This window comes from Amblyomma americanum, chromosome 5 (assembly GCF_052857255.1).
Source record: "Amblyomma americanum isolate KBUSLIRL-KWMA chromosome 5, ASM5285725v1, whole genome shotgun sequence".
NCBI classification, from domain to species: domain Eukaryota; kingdom Metazoa; phylum Arthropoda; class Arachnida; order Ixodida; family Ixodidae; genus Amblyomma; species Amblyomma americanum.
The window spans coordinates 87,487,361-87,502,453 of record NC_135501.1 but is presented as its reverse complement, the minus strand read 5'-3'; positions in this window follow the sequence as shown (position 1 = coordinate 87,502,453).

Sequence of the window (15,093 nt, the reverse complement as noted above, 5' to 3'; positions counted from 1 at the left end):
CACGCGGAACGCCTCGCCCGGTGGTCCCCGGCACCACAGAGCTATGTCGTCTGCATATATGGACATGTACACATGGTGTCGCCCGCTCGTGGGGAGGGAGGCCGGCACCACCGACATGGCCACATTAAACAGAAATGGTGATAGGACAGAGCCCTGCGGCACGCCCATGTCGACCGGGCGAGGCTTGGAGAGCTTACCCCCTACTCGTACGCGCATGGTGCGCCCGCTCAGGAAGCCATGAACGTATCGCAAAAGGCGCCCGCTCACACCGGCCCCCTCAAGCACCGCGAGAATTGGTGCGCGGTGAACGTTGTCAAAAGCGCCCGAGACGTCCAGCAGCAGCAGCAGCGCAACCTGGCCTGCTGCCCTGGCATGCTCCAGCGCTGTAACAACGTCCGATATAGAATCAGCCGTGCACCGCATCCCACGGAAACCCGTCTGCCGCTCGTCAAACAAATCAGCCTCCGCAGCCCGCTCGTTCAGACGCTGCAACGCCATATGCTCCATGAGCTTACCTGCCGCCGATGTTAATGCCACTGGCCGGTATCCGCTCAGCTCCGTAGGTGGGCGCCCTGCCTTTCGGATGGGACAAACGACCGCGGTTCGCCAATCCTCCGGAAGCTCCCCGCGTTCCCACACCAGGTTGATCTGCTGCAGGAGGATCTGTCGTTGCTGCGCATCCAGGTTTCGCAGCATTTGGTATGTCACCCCGTCCGGTCCGGGCGCCGAGCGGCGGCGGCAGCGCTGCAGCGCATTGTTCAATTCCGCCGCGGTGAACGGCGCATCACATGGACCTTCCGAGGCGACGGTCGAGGGACTGGCGTCGCTTCTGGGGCTCTCAGGAGCAGCTATGTTAGCGGCGTTTGCGGGGCTGGGCGGCGCGAGCCGATCGGCAAACCGCTCTGCCATCTCTTCAAAGCTGAGCCCGCTGGAGATTGCGAGGGCGGCCAGCGGTTGACGGTTTGCCTGTGGTTCGGTGATGCGCCGCAGGGTGTCAAACAGCCTCCGCGAGCTGACATCTTCCTCCATCCTTTGGCATAGTGAAGCCCACTGCCGGCGGTATAGCTTGTTGGCGTGGCGGCGCGCTGCTGCGTCCAAGCGGTTGTAGACAGTCCAGTCGGCGGCTCTGTCAGTCCGTCGCGCCCGTCGCTCTGCGCGATCTCTCTTCTCGCGCAGATTGAGCAGCTTCATATCAGGTGTGGGCTGCCCTGCCCTTACCTCTGCTCGGTGGGTGGCTGCGAGAGCGCTTCGGACTAGACTTGAAAAGAAATCTGCGCCAGTGGCCGCCGCCTCGTCGACCGCCCGCCTGAACGCACTCCAGTTGGTAATGGAGTAGGCACGTTTGGGGCGCGCCTCCATCGCAGTGGGTTCAATTAGGATGGTGTAATGATCCGAGCCCCAGAGAGATGGTGATCGGCGCCATGTCGCCTCGATGCCTCTGGATGCGAAGGCAACGTCGATGCAGGAGCCGGTTGTTCCGCGTCGTCGAAAGGTGGGCTCGCCGGTGTTCAAGGGGGTGAGTCCCAGCTGTGTTGCTGCGTCGTGCAGGTCGTCTCCCCGCGCGGAGTGGCGCGCACTGCCCCACGCACTATGATGGGCGTTAAAATCACCACAGATGATTTGGCGCGGGGCACAGCACGAAGACACAGCACGAAAACACAGCGCGTTCCACGCGACAGCTGGACGCACATAAACACTGGCCACCGACGCGCACTGTCACCACCACGCACTCCTGGGCATCAGATGTCGCCGCCGCCGAGCCGACGAGGGTGTGCTGGACGTCCTGCCGCACGTATATCGCGCACCTTGATTTCCCGGGGCGATGAGATGTGACACAACAGGGCACTGCAGCACAGGTGGGTTCCTCGCACGTGGTGGCTGAGTGGTAGCCAATGTAGCCAGGTAGCCGCATCTGGGGCTCCCCGTCATGTGAACGTACGTACGTCTCCTGCAGCGCGATAACTTCCGGCGAATCCTGTGCGATGCGAACTCGCATTTCGGCGTACCGCGCCGCAAGTGAGCGCACGTTCCACTGCAGGATGGATGGTATGCGGGAGGGAGTCCGGCGGCTAGCCATCATGCTGGCTTATCTGTGCGGGAGCACCCGCTGCTTCTAAGCAAGCCCGGTGTCCATCGGTGCCCTCCGGGAAAAGTGCGCTGAGGGCGCGCAATGCCAGCTTTAGGCGCGCGATCTCCGCGTCCCGTGCGTCAGGGGGCTGGCCGTCAGAGGCGGCCGCAGGCTCGGGCCGCGCTGTACGGGACGCCGGGCAACCGGATCGCCGCTGCCGCTGCCGGCGCTGCCGTTGCTTCTGTGTCTGCTGCTGCTGCTGCTGGGGTGTTCCCCTGACGACCTGCGCATAAGAAAGAGCGCGCGGCGTCTGCTGATGTGTCTGGGCTGGGGCCGCTGTCTCAGCCTGGACGATGGCTCGGACAACCCGCCTGGACATCGGGGCCATGGATGTGGCCATTAAAGTGGCCACGTGACGCTCTCGCTGCCAGTGCGGGCACGCGGGGTCAATGGCTGCGTGCCGCCCCCCGCAGTTAATGCAGCGGGGCTTGCTCGCGCAGGTACCAGGCTCGTGTGGCCCGCCGCAGCGCGTGCATCGGGCAGGAGCACGACACACCTCAGTGGCATGCCCCAGGCTGGCGCACTTGGTACACTGGAGCGGCCGGGGACGGCAGGGGCGGACCGCGAGCCTGCGCTTGAATATGGTGATGAACGCCGGGGGTGTCGGCGCCGCAAAACGGAGAGCGAGTGTGCTGCCCGACAGAGACGCCGACACCATCGGTACCGTTGACTCCGCCGCCGCTAGCAGCTCCTCCGCCGTCCTGCGCCCGTCCACACCGAAGACCAGGCCGGAGCTTTGATTCCGAGGAGGAGGCTCCTTGGCGCAGACCGGCACGCCGCGGATGACGGCCGTGGCTAGCAGGGCCTGGAGAGCATCGCTGCTCCCCGCGTCCACTGCCACCACATTCCGCCGCATGTTTACCCGGACGGCGAGGACGCCCGGGCGGGATCCGATCTCCTCGGCCAACTCCCAGCCCTGTTCCCTGGTGAAGGCGGTGCCCCGGTTCGCCGGCCGAAACAGCACCGTCCCCACCAGGCTGGACGGGACCTCCACGGCAGCCGCGGCTCGCTCCAGGGCAGCTCTCCGACGCCGCTGCGCCTTGGAAGTGATAATGCGCCACGGTACCAGGCTGGCCCCAGCATCAGCGTCGCCGCTGCCTGCGGGGCATTGCTGCGACGCGCCGCGGAGTTGGGCGCGCTCGGTGTCAGCAGACGAAGCCCCAGCCGCAGCCTGGTCTCGTGCGGCGGGATTTGGTGAGGTCGCACCCGTTTTTCTTCCGGACGCCGTCGCCCCACCAGCAACAGCAGCAGCATCAACAGCAGGCTGGAGGTGGGCTCCATGGGGCTCCTGCTGGGAAGGCCCTGCTCCTTCGAGTGTGGAGGGAGAGGGAGCAGTGACGGTGGGGGGCCTTCGAGCTTCCCGCTTGGCCACCGCGATGTCCCTTTTGGTTTCCGAGTCCCTCTCCTCCTCGGACCCCGTTGAGCGTCGCCGTTTCCGGAGAGCAGACTCGTCCATTGGGGTGCACATGCTCTCCTCGGCTGCAGGTGTCCGCGGTGAGCCCGCAGCAGCAGCATCAGGGGGAGAGGGCATCACAGCCGGTTCCCCAGGAGCAGCAATGGCGGCAGGAAGCGCAGGGGTGGCCAGAAATGGCGGGGAGGGAGCCGCCATGGAGTTCTGCGTCTGGTGAGCGAGCGCCATGGCGTCCCGCAAGGCCAGAACGCGTGGGTCCGCCGGTGACACGTCCAAGGTCCCGATGACGGACTCAAGGTTCTCCGAGGTGGTGATGAGCGCCGCCGTCAGGCACCTCACCGTGTCCCGCAGATCAGCGATCTCGGCCTGCATTCGCCGAATGGTGCTGGACGACCTTCCTCTGGACGGCGTTCGTCTCCGTGATCGTGAGCGAGAGCGGCCTGCCCTGCGTTGCTGATTGTCACCGCCAAACACAGGCCTTCGCTCGTTCACGGTGTCTGTGGCCTCCATGGGGAGACCCCGCAACGCCGCGAAGCCTTAGGCCCAGCGTCCGAAGGAGCAGAGCTAAAAAACACGTCCGCTCGCTTCGAACGCCCACCGAAGAATCGTCGTTCATATCGCATTTGCGAATTATTCGTTTAATTGTTTGAGCTATTGAATGATTAAAAAACTCTGACACGCATGCACTCATATCGCACAGTACAGGGTCCACTAGAATTTGTAACTCAAAATTCGTTTTTAAGGAAAGAAATGGACCAGTAACTGTCTCACATATTTCAGTGGAATCCCGAACAGCGCCGTAAGGAAGGGAGAAAGAAGGGAGTGCAAGAAGAAAGGAAGAAAGAAGTAGTAGTAGTAGTAGTAGTAGAAGTAGTGGTAACTGTTTAATGCAAAATAAAAGCAAAAAAAGAAAAACGATTTTTCTAGCCTCGGCATCTGCCATCACTACGGCGGCGGCAGGCGAGCTGGGGCAGTGGATACAAAAAATAGCAGGCAGTTTGAAGAAGTGAAATGGAAGAGGTGAGGGGACAGAAAGAAAGGATGCAGGAAGAGGTGAGCTAATAAATACACTAAAAAGAGGTGCCGATGAAGGCAAAACGCAGGCGCCCGTGTACAGTGCGATGTCAGTGCAGGTTAAAGACTCCAAGAGGGGTGGGAGGCAACTCTGACGAGTTCGGACGAAAAGATTCAAAAATAACTCATCTAAAGAGCCCGGACAGCAGCCTAGGCCAATGGTGTTCCGGACTGAGACCTCCAACCCCCTCTAAAACATCGTAAACCATTTCATGAGGAAGAGGAGGAGAAGGAAACAACTTTATTTAGTCGCCTGCAGAACGACACCACGACTAAATGGCGCCACGACACGGGCCCTGACTTCTTCTCAGCGGGTGATCTCTACTCAACTCCAGCGCGTGTTACTCCCGCGGTTGGCCGGCCTGAGGAGCAACGTTCCATCGGTTTCGCTCGGCCTTTGTCTTTCAAGAGCCGCCGAGACCTGCTGGACGGCCCAGGTTTGGATTTCACGGTCATAGGATTCCGCCGCAGCCACGAGTCGCGGCGGAATTGTTGTACTTATCGAAGCTTCGTCGGGGAACTTGGTGCAATCCCATAGGATGTGCGTCGGGGTAGCCCTCTCGCTGGCACACGCGGCACATATCACTCACGTACACCTTCGGGTACAAATGATTCATTAACACTGATGTGGGTAGGAACCAGTTTATAATTGTCTCAACAGCACCGCCTCCGTTCGGCTCAGCCCCGGGTGCGGGGTTGGGAAAGTCCTTCGAGCCAGGTGGTGAAACTGCGTAAGTTCGTTGAACGTCGTCATGCGGTCCTTGGCACTACACCAAGTTGTACGGTCGGTTGTAACCGCGCGGTTTGTTAGCGCTCGCGCCACTGCGTGTGCCGTCTCGTTGTGGTTCTCCGACGCATTGTTGCCCGCATGCGCCGGGAACCACTTGATTTCAATATAATTATTGTGTATGTAGTTTGCACATATTACTTCTCCCCCTATCCTCTCTTCCTGTCCCCTCACCTCTTTCATTTCATTTCTCCATTCTGCCTGCTATCCTTTATTTCCGCTGCCCCAGCTCAGGTGCTTCAGTATCAATGGCAGATGCCGGGGATAGCAAAAATCTTTTCCTTCCTTTTTACTATTATTTTTTTAACAAAACCACTACAACCACCACCATATAACTATTATCTCGTTGCAGGTAAGTAATGATAAAAATAATTGGTTTTTGGGGAAAGGAAATGGCGCAGTATCTGTCTCACATGTCGTTGGACACCTGAACCGCGCCGTGAGGGAAGAGATAAAGGAGGGAGTGAAAGAAGAAAGGAAGAAAACGGTGCCGTAGTGGAGGGCTCCTGAATAATTTCGATCACCTGGGGTTCAACGTGCACTGACATCGCACAGCACGCGGGCGCCATAGCGTTTTGCTTCCATCAAAACGCAGCCGCCGCGGTCGGATCGTTGTTGCAGGTCATATATAATTATATAATTGGTTTTTCGGGAAAGGAAATGGCGCAGTATCTGTCTCATATATCGTTGGACACCTGAACCCCGCCGCAAGGGAAGGGACAAGGAAGGGAGTGAACGAAGGGAAGAAGGAGGTGCCGTAGTGGAGGGCTCCGGAATAATTTCGACCACCTGGGGATCTTTAACGTGCACTGACATCGCACAGCACACGGGCGCCTTAGCGTTTTTCCTCCATAAAAACACAGCCGCCGCGGTCGGGTTCGAACCCGGGAACTCCGGATCAGTAGTCGAGCGCGCTAACCACTGAGCCACCGCGGCGGGTTGTTGCAGGTCAGCCGACCACAGCACGCGGACAGCCTCACCACGCACTTTGCCCTTGGCATAACTCCGCACTGCCCTTCGCTAAACACACAACACCGTTTGGCACCCGCGGTCAGCAATAGCCAAGGCAATAACCACCTCCTCCGCCTGACACGCCTATCGGACCCGTAAGCTCGCCGTTGCCCTCATGGCGCCTGACGACGCATCGATGACGGTAGCTACGAACGCCTCGCGGTCTCCTTGGTATTCAGCCGCATCCACGAAGCTGGCGTGCTCGTCCTTGGCATGAAAGTCGATGAGGAGCTTGGCTCTCGCCGCTCTTCTCTCCTTATTAAACTCCGGGTTCATGTTTCTCGGGATGAGGTGTACGCGAATCCGGCGCCGGGTCCCGGCAGGGACTGGAACGTCGCTACTTGCCTTTTTCGCCCTGGGCTTGAAGCCCAAGTACTGAAGTATGCGCCTGCAGGCCTTGGTCATAGAGAGCCGCCCCAGGTGGCCGGTCTGTTTAGCTTCTGTAAGTTCCTCAAGGGTATTGTGGACCCCCAGGCTCAGGGGCTTGTTGGCGTTCGTACACTCGAATAGTCCGAGCGCCGCCTTGTACGCTGTGCATATCAGGGCGTTGATCTTATTCTTTTCACACTGCGTCCAGTTGTGGAAGGCTGCAACATAGGTGACGTGGCTAACTACGAAGGAGTGCACAAGCCGAATCAAGCTTTTCTCCTTCATCCCGGCCTTCCTGTTGGCGATCGGTCTGATGAGACGTATTGCGCTGGTAATCTTGGCTGTAAGGCGGGAAATGGTCTCGCCGTTGTGCCGTCGCATGCCGATAATCATGCCGAGCACCCGGATTTTTCGACCTCCGGGATCACTTGGCCTTTTGTAGACACGATCTTGATGGCCTCGTATTCTCTCGGTTTGCTCTTGTTACGTCTAACGTACTTTAGTGGTAACAGCAGCAGTTCTAACTTGCCTGGTGAGCAGATCAAACGGGATTCATTTAGCTGGTCTTCGATGGCGTCGATGGCTTCTTGCAGCGTGTTCTCAATGTGATCATCGCTGCCTCCCGGAACACACAGCGTGATGCAATCGGCGTAGATGGTGGGCCGAACCCCCTCGACTCGAGAGAGTCGCTTGGCCACCCCGATTATAACGAGGTTGAATAACAGCGACATGACCGAGCCCTGGAGGGTTCCGACACTGCCGAGCCTTTTTGGTTGGAGCCGTAGATCACCGGCGCATAGCTCGGTAGTCCGCCCCGTCGGAAAGTTCTTGGTGTAATTGTGTGTTCGTGCGCCCATGTTGAATATGGACACCTGGGCTAGGATCGCAGAGTGTTTCACTTTGTCGAAGGTGCTCTGCAGGTCCAGCCCTAGGATGGCCTTGTTTGTCTTTTGGTAGGGTGTTAGCGTCAATGATATCTTTCTTCAGCAGAACCATCGCGTCTTGGTTTCCGAGGGAACGCCGAAACCCGATGATCCTGCTGGGATAAAGTACCGAGTCCTCCAGGTAGTCCTGCCACCTACACATGAGCACGTGCTCCAACACCTTGCCCACGCAGACGTGAGCGAGATGAGCCGTAGGTTGTCTGTGTTCAGCGGCTTGCCTGTTTTGGGGATTAGGATGGTTTTGGCAGTCTTCCACTGCTCGGGCAGTGACCCCGCCCTCCAGCACTTGTAATAACCGGAGAGGTTCTTGATGGCTACATCGCTGAGGTTCTTTAGTGCTCTGTTGGAGATGTGATCCGGACCGACCGCTCACCTGCTCTTTAGTTCGTGCAGGGCCGCTCCACCTCCTCGACGCTGATGTTGCGGTCGAGCTTCTCATTGGCTTGACCGCTGTACTCGGGATGCCGTTGCTTGGGTGTAACCAGGAGGTACTTGCTATCTATGCGTCTGATTACTTCAGGTTTCTCATTTTCCTCGACTGCTCTGTAAATAATCTCTGAGAGGCGGTCGCGTTGGTGGGATTTTGTTTTAGTCTCGTCGAGCAGATGCCGCATTAAGTTACAGGTCTTAGCGCAATGCATTTGTCCGTCCGCGGCGCTACAGATTTCGTTCCACTGTTGCGTGCAGAGCACCCGAGAATGGGCTTCGATGGCGCGATTAAGTTCCGCCGCCCTCTTCCGTAGGCGCCGATTTAGGATAGATTGCTTTGCTTCGATTAAGTGCGTCAGGCGGCTGTCAACCTTGTCGACCTGTTCATCCAATTCTATGATCTTGGTCGCCTCCTTGATCTTCCCTGCGATGTGGGCTGACCGTTATTTTATGTTCTCAATTTCCTCCACCTCCGTTGGTAACAGCCTGCGGAAGGCATCCCAATCCGTGAAATTATGTTTTCTGGTGTCCCCCGAGGCTATGATCTCCTCCGGTATGATTACCTCTACGAGGTGATCGTCACTACTGAGCTCACACCCTGTGTTGCACCAGGAGATATTTCCCTTCTCGCCGTTTTTCACGATCGTGAGGTCCGGCGTCGTGTCGCTGGACACAGAGTTCATAATCCTCGTAGAATCAGTCGGGTCTGTGGCGAGGGTGAAGCCGAGGTCTATTCTATCTTGGAACAGGTCTCGGCCCTTGGCTGGCTGCTTTTTATATCTCCATGCCGGGTGCGCCGCGTTGAAGTCCCCGCAGACGACGAGCCTGTGTTTCCCCGCCACGGTGCTTGCTATGTGAAGAAACGCCTTGAATTTCTGCTTCCAGTTTAAAGGGCTACTGTAGGCGTTGAGCAGGAAGGTGATGTTCTTTTGTTTCTTGCCCGTAACGACCTTCATGAGAGAGTATTCAATTTTACTGTTGTGCAAATCGTACTCAAAGAAGGTGAGGCCCTTGCGAACAATGTGCATATCCCTCTACCGCCACCGACATTTGGAGACTTGGCGTATACCCGATAACCGGGTAGCGATACCGCATCAGTACGAGTCTCTTGTATCATGATTGTATCGGGCTTGCGTGCTACTTGTGTAATGTGTTGCTCCAAGACTGCCTTCTTGCTAGCCAAACCATTACAGTTCCAGCGCCAGGTCACGCGACCCATTTCATGCAAATATTTTCACCACCACCACCATTGCTTTATTATAAACTAATCACCCGCGCAACCTGTACACATCTCTTATTGTGTAAATACATTCTTTGTCCATTAATTTACGACCAATGATTTATTTTCTTTTCTGAAAATGACTCCATAAACCAAATGTTGGTGCGTATGTATAGCGCCATCTTTTCGGGCTAACCTGAGCTATTTGTGTTAATTGCAGTGGCAGCCGCTAGATGGCACTACATGTAGAAAAATACGTTGTCGTTTGTCGTCAGCGCAGTATACTGTGAGTGAATGTGGAGAGATAGACGTCTACTTCGAACGGCGTGTAAACATAAAATTCTTTGTGAAGCTTGGAAAGACAGCCACACAGACGTACGAGCTCCTTCGTGACGCTTCTGGCAACGAGTCATTATCGCGGGCGCGAGTTTTCGCGTGACACAAGAGGTTCTTTGCGGAGAGAACGTCGGTGGAAGACAACACAAGGCAAGAGCGCCCTTCAAACCCACGGAATGAAAACAACGTGGCTTGGATCAGGGAAACCGTACAGCGAGACCGCACTATTACAGTCCGCATGCTATCAGATGCTCTCGACATAAGTAAGACAACGTGCTACGAAATTTTTCGCGAGAACTTGGGCTACCGAAATATGAATGCCAGACTAGCGCCGCACTCCCTCATACAGGACCAGAAGGACACGCGTGTATCAGTGAGCGCTGATTCGCTCTCCGAGGCAAAAAAGGATGCTGCATTCGTCGACAGTATCATTGCTGGAGACAAAACATGGTGTTTCCGATACGATAGTCAAACAAAGAGGCAGAGCGCCAATTCGCGGACCACAAGCTCTCCGGCGTCGAGAAACGATCCTGATAGGTTTTTTTCTATGCCAGAGGTGTCGCACTACCAGTTCGTTCCACAAGGGCAGACGGGGAATCAGGAGTTTTATATTCGCGTGCTCCAACACATGCGTGATGCACTGCGACGCCATCGCCCTGACTTCTGGACATCTGGACAATGGAGCTTTCTCCACGATAACGCAAGGCCGCACACTGCTCTCAGCGTGACAAAATTTCTCCCAAAGCGCAGTTTACTGTACTTCCCCATCCGCCATACTCCCATGACCTTTCTTCATGCGATTTTTTCCTGTTTCCTCATGTGAAGAGAGGCCTTTAAGGTCGCTGGATAGGGATGGTGGAGGCTATTCAAGAAGCCACGACAAAGGAGCTGACAGTCCTGCCAAAAGAAGCGTTTTCCAACTGTTTCCGAGACCTCAAGAAGCGTTGGAAGCTGTGTATGGACTGCAAGGGAGACTTGGTAATAATTGGTTTTTGGGGAAAGGAAATCGCCCAGTATCTCTCTCATATATCATTGGACACCTGAACAGCGTCGTAAGGAAAGGAATAAAGGATGGAGTGAAAGAAGAAAGGGAGAAAGAACTGCCGTATTGGAGGCCTCCGGAATAATTTCGACCAGGTAGCAAGACTCAGTGGGGCCCTGAAATAAGGGCACCACCCCTGGGAGACTCGGAAGTTCAACATGAAGACACCCGGGTCCCGCTGAATTGACCAATTTTTGGCGCCAATAAAAGTTTTCTCTCTCTCTCTCGACCACCTGGGGATCTTTAACTTGCACTTACATCGCACAGTACACGGGCGAATTGGAGTTTTGCTTCTATAAAAACGCAGCCGCCATCATTTTTTGCCTCGGTTTTGTAGAAGGCTGGAACACGAGTTGAGTTCTGTAGATGTGGAGGTAGTTACAGTTTGCAGATATGTAGACGACTTTCTTGTGTGTCTTAATGTATCGAAACGTTCTCTTGTTGACTCCGTTGCAGGTTCGTTTTGAACGCGTTCGCGGGTTGCTCCAAGTCATTTAGCTTCCGAAGAATGGGTGTATCAAGTCTCACGATCCGCGACTGTGCCTCCTTAGGGTTGGCCCCCTTTGTTGGATATGCATCGCGAGGTCGAAGAAAGAAACCTCGCCGATCTCATCATCTCATGCTAAGGTGGTGCAAAAGGGCTTGGCAACCTCCTGTCTTCGGTCTGTTTTGTCGAAGTCGTGCCCACACCGTGTCCAGGAAAGTTTTCCCTACATGTTGATATATTACAGGAATCAAGTTACTCCATGCAGCGGTTCTCTACCGTATCTGAGTCCTTACTGAGTAGGTACTACAAGAAAAAAACAGAATAGTATGAGCAGGAGTACCGCTAAACTTTGCAAAAAGCCCTTCACGGTGATGCCACATATGTATATACGCATAGTATCGCATAACCTTAATAAGATGTCGTCGAGGGTGGGAGTAGATCTTTTATTTTCCGCGAAACATAGACTTTCCAAGTTGTGCTGCCTCGTCGATGAAGGCGGCTCTAAAAATATTCATGCGGGAATAAATATCAGAATAAATTTTTTTCCAGTTCGACAGGTGTCGTTTAAAGCATTCCCCTCAGCTGCAGTCGGGTTTACGTTGCCCAAACGGGGAGGTGCGTAAACGACAGGTTACTTGTGCATGCTACGTCACCAGGGCCAGGATGTGGCTCGAATCTTACCCTGCCTTGTAGAAATTGCAAGGATGGGAAGAAAGAAATAAACAGAGACGCAGAGGGCAAGTATAGGCCAGAATTTGGCGCTACTAGAATTGTCGGACATGGCAATCAGAGAACATACAGTGAAATTTCAGAAGCCTCTAGCATTATAGCTGTAGGTAAATACTTTTGCGTTAGTTCGACATCGGTTGTACTAATATAAAAGGAACGCACGTTCCTAGGCGTTATGTAGCCTAATCTGCCTCGCATTCTTAAAATATTTCCCCTGTTGACTCCTTTCGGTTGCGCATTGCTGCTTTCGGTAGTCTATCTTTTTCTTTTCTTAGCTGTTTCAATGATACGAGTTTGTTGTCTTTTGTCTGGTATTATATTTATGATACGTATGGAAACGATGGGGGCATTCTCACCGAACGATTGAGTGTTTTTTTCGTTTACTCCATTGCTAGTACGCTCTTGTCCATGTCGTTCCTTCCAAGCGTCCTGGTGTTTTTGTGCGCTGTTCGATGATGGAAAAAACAATTTATGATTAATCTGACTGCTAGGTAGTATTGAGCACGTAAACACGGTACGTAAGTGCACCGCTGCGCATTTGCTTCTAGTTGAAACAAATAGCACAAAGTGAGTCCTGCTGACCGAAATAGCGTTCAAAAATGAGAGAGGAACGCTGCGTGTACTGCTGCACGTGCAGCAGTTACTCGCTTCCAGGCACCAGCTCACTAACCGCCTCTTCCTTGAAAGGGTCGAAACCAAAACTAACTAGTTTTCAACCCAACCAGAATCGAAGGCGACAGCGGTGAGAAGATTCAGCAGTGCTCGCAGTAGAGCGCGAGCAGTAAACTTCAAGCCCAATGCAAACAGCACCGTCATATTCTCGCTGTGTCATTAGTGTGAAGAAATGCTAATATTGGCCGTTAATCTCCAAAAAAGTGTCACATGCGAAAGGGGTAATTTCTTTTTTAGCAAGCGGAAAAGTCTTAACGGCTCGTTAAAGAACAATCTGCCTATAATTAACTATTGAACGTTTAGCGTATACGCTAGGGTATAGAGAGAAGCGCACACAACAAGAGCCAACTTTCAACTCCACATTTAATTCCTCTTTCCACCAATCACATACAGAGCGCAAGATTGATGCTTGTGCAGAAAAACTACAAACTGAAAGGACAATACAATACTAAAAGCCAAAACCAAAAATAAGTCTCCGTACAAGATACACAGCCCATGTTTAAACTGGGCCGAAGTAAAGCTCGGAGAGGTGCCGTGCGAGAATACCATGAAAAAGTCCTCGACAGATACAAGCTTCGCTCGTCCAGAAGTCTTCGTGTAGGTGTTTTCAGTCCACTTTTGCAAGGCTTTTAAAAAGAGCAGTCTGCGCGCGACGGCCTGCTTTGTTCGTTTTTGGTCACATTTGGCGAATCAAGTAGCGCTCTTCTAGCTAACTGAGCTTACATCCTTTGACCATAGTCATTGCTTGCTAATGCGTATTTCGCATATTTCGCGATCAGTGCTTAATCGGGACGCATAGATAGGCCCTCGTGTTACATCCATGCAAAATATTGACTGTGCTGCACAAAACAAACCTTCAAAGAAACCGGTCTTCACAGTGTGTGCCACTTGGACATCAGTTAGGATTACAGCCATCAAAATCTAGAGAATGTTTTTGCTAAATTGGATTGAGTGCGATACCATGCATTTGCGCTACGTAAAACGCAACGATGAGCGGGCTGTGATTTCTTCAAAACATTCCTCCACAACCATATAGAGAAGAAACCTTTAATTAACCGGACAGTTATATAGAGCCGGGTTGCATTGCCCTACTGGATGGCCTGTAGTTTAAGCTTACTAGCGACCTCATAGGCGCGCATGAGGTTCCGGACTTCTACGTCCGGTTGAGAGCTGCGCAGCAGAGTCTCCCAGTCGTCTGGAAACAGGAGTTACCCTAATTCTGGAGGTTGGGGTCCTGCTTGCATCACCAGACTATATGACTGAGGATAGTTCGCTCATCGCACAGTGTTCATGAAGGAGAAATTGACTTGGGAACACATAGGTGAGAAATAACAGTTTAGAGGAGGAATTTGTTCGGAGTCTTATCCAGGTGATTTCCTGCTCTTGATTGAGCCTCTTGTGCGGGGGCGAAACTTCGTTTGTTCAAGCTGAGCTGCTGGGTTAGATAATGAAATGAGATTAGGCTAACGTTGGCTGTCCTGAGTGCGGAGGTGTCCACAGTCCAGCTGACAGATCCTCGATCTGTCTGGTGAGCCGCCTCGTTTCCATGGTTGCCAGAGTGGGCCGACGCCGAAATCAATTACATTTTTCTACCTGGAGAGGCGATGTCAAAAATATTGAGAGTGGACTGTGCATTCTACTCCAGGCGAAATTGTTTATGGCAGTCTTCGCGGTGGCTCAGGGGTTAGGGCGCTCGACTACTGATCCGGAGTTCCCGGGTTCGAACCCTACCGCGGCGGCTGCGTTTTTATGGAGGAAAAACGCTAAGGCGCCCGTGTGCTGTGCGATGTCAGTGCACGTTAAAGATCCCCAGGTGGTCGAAATTATTCCGGAGCCCTCCACTACCGCACCTCTTCTTCCTTTCTTCTTTCACTCCCTCCTTTATCCCTTCCCTTACGGCGCGGTTCAGGTGTCCAACGATATATGAGCCAGATACTGCGCCATTTCCTTTCCCCCCAAAACCAATTATAATTATATAAGCCTTGGAGTCGCTCATGATAATACCGGCCTGTGAATCTGCATGGGCTAAAGCGATGGCTGCCTCGCCGACCATTGCGAATGTACGCAGAGTGATGGAGGCTGAGAGGATAAAGGCGTGTGTTCGCTTATTGCCTACAAAAGCAAACGCTTTGATGGGAGCTGGATACTCAGCCACACCAAAGTAGTTAACATCGGGTTGCTGCTTATAATAATACGAATGCACTAGATAGCTATGTCCAGAGTTTTGAGTCGGCAAATTTTTCTCCGCATGGTTACGTCGTTCTGTGAAGATAAACGTGCGCAGTTTTGATTCTGTTAGTGTGTGATGAGATCATGCTGTGGTAAACGGCTGCCTCATGAACTGTATTTGAATAATTACACTTCGAAGACGCAGTAGCCACGGATTTCAGCATTGCACATGGATGTGCAAACAGCCCCGGACGTCGACATAGCACCTGGACATGAAAAGTAAAGT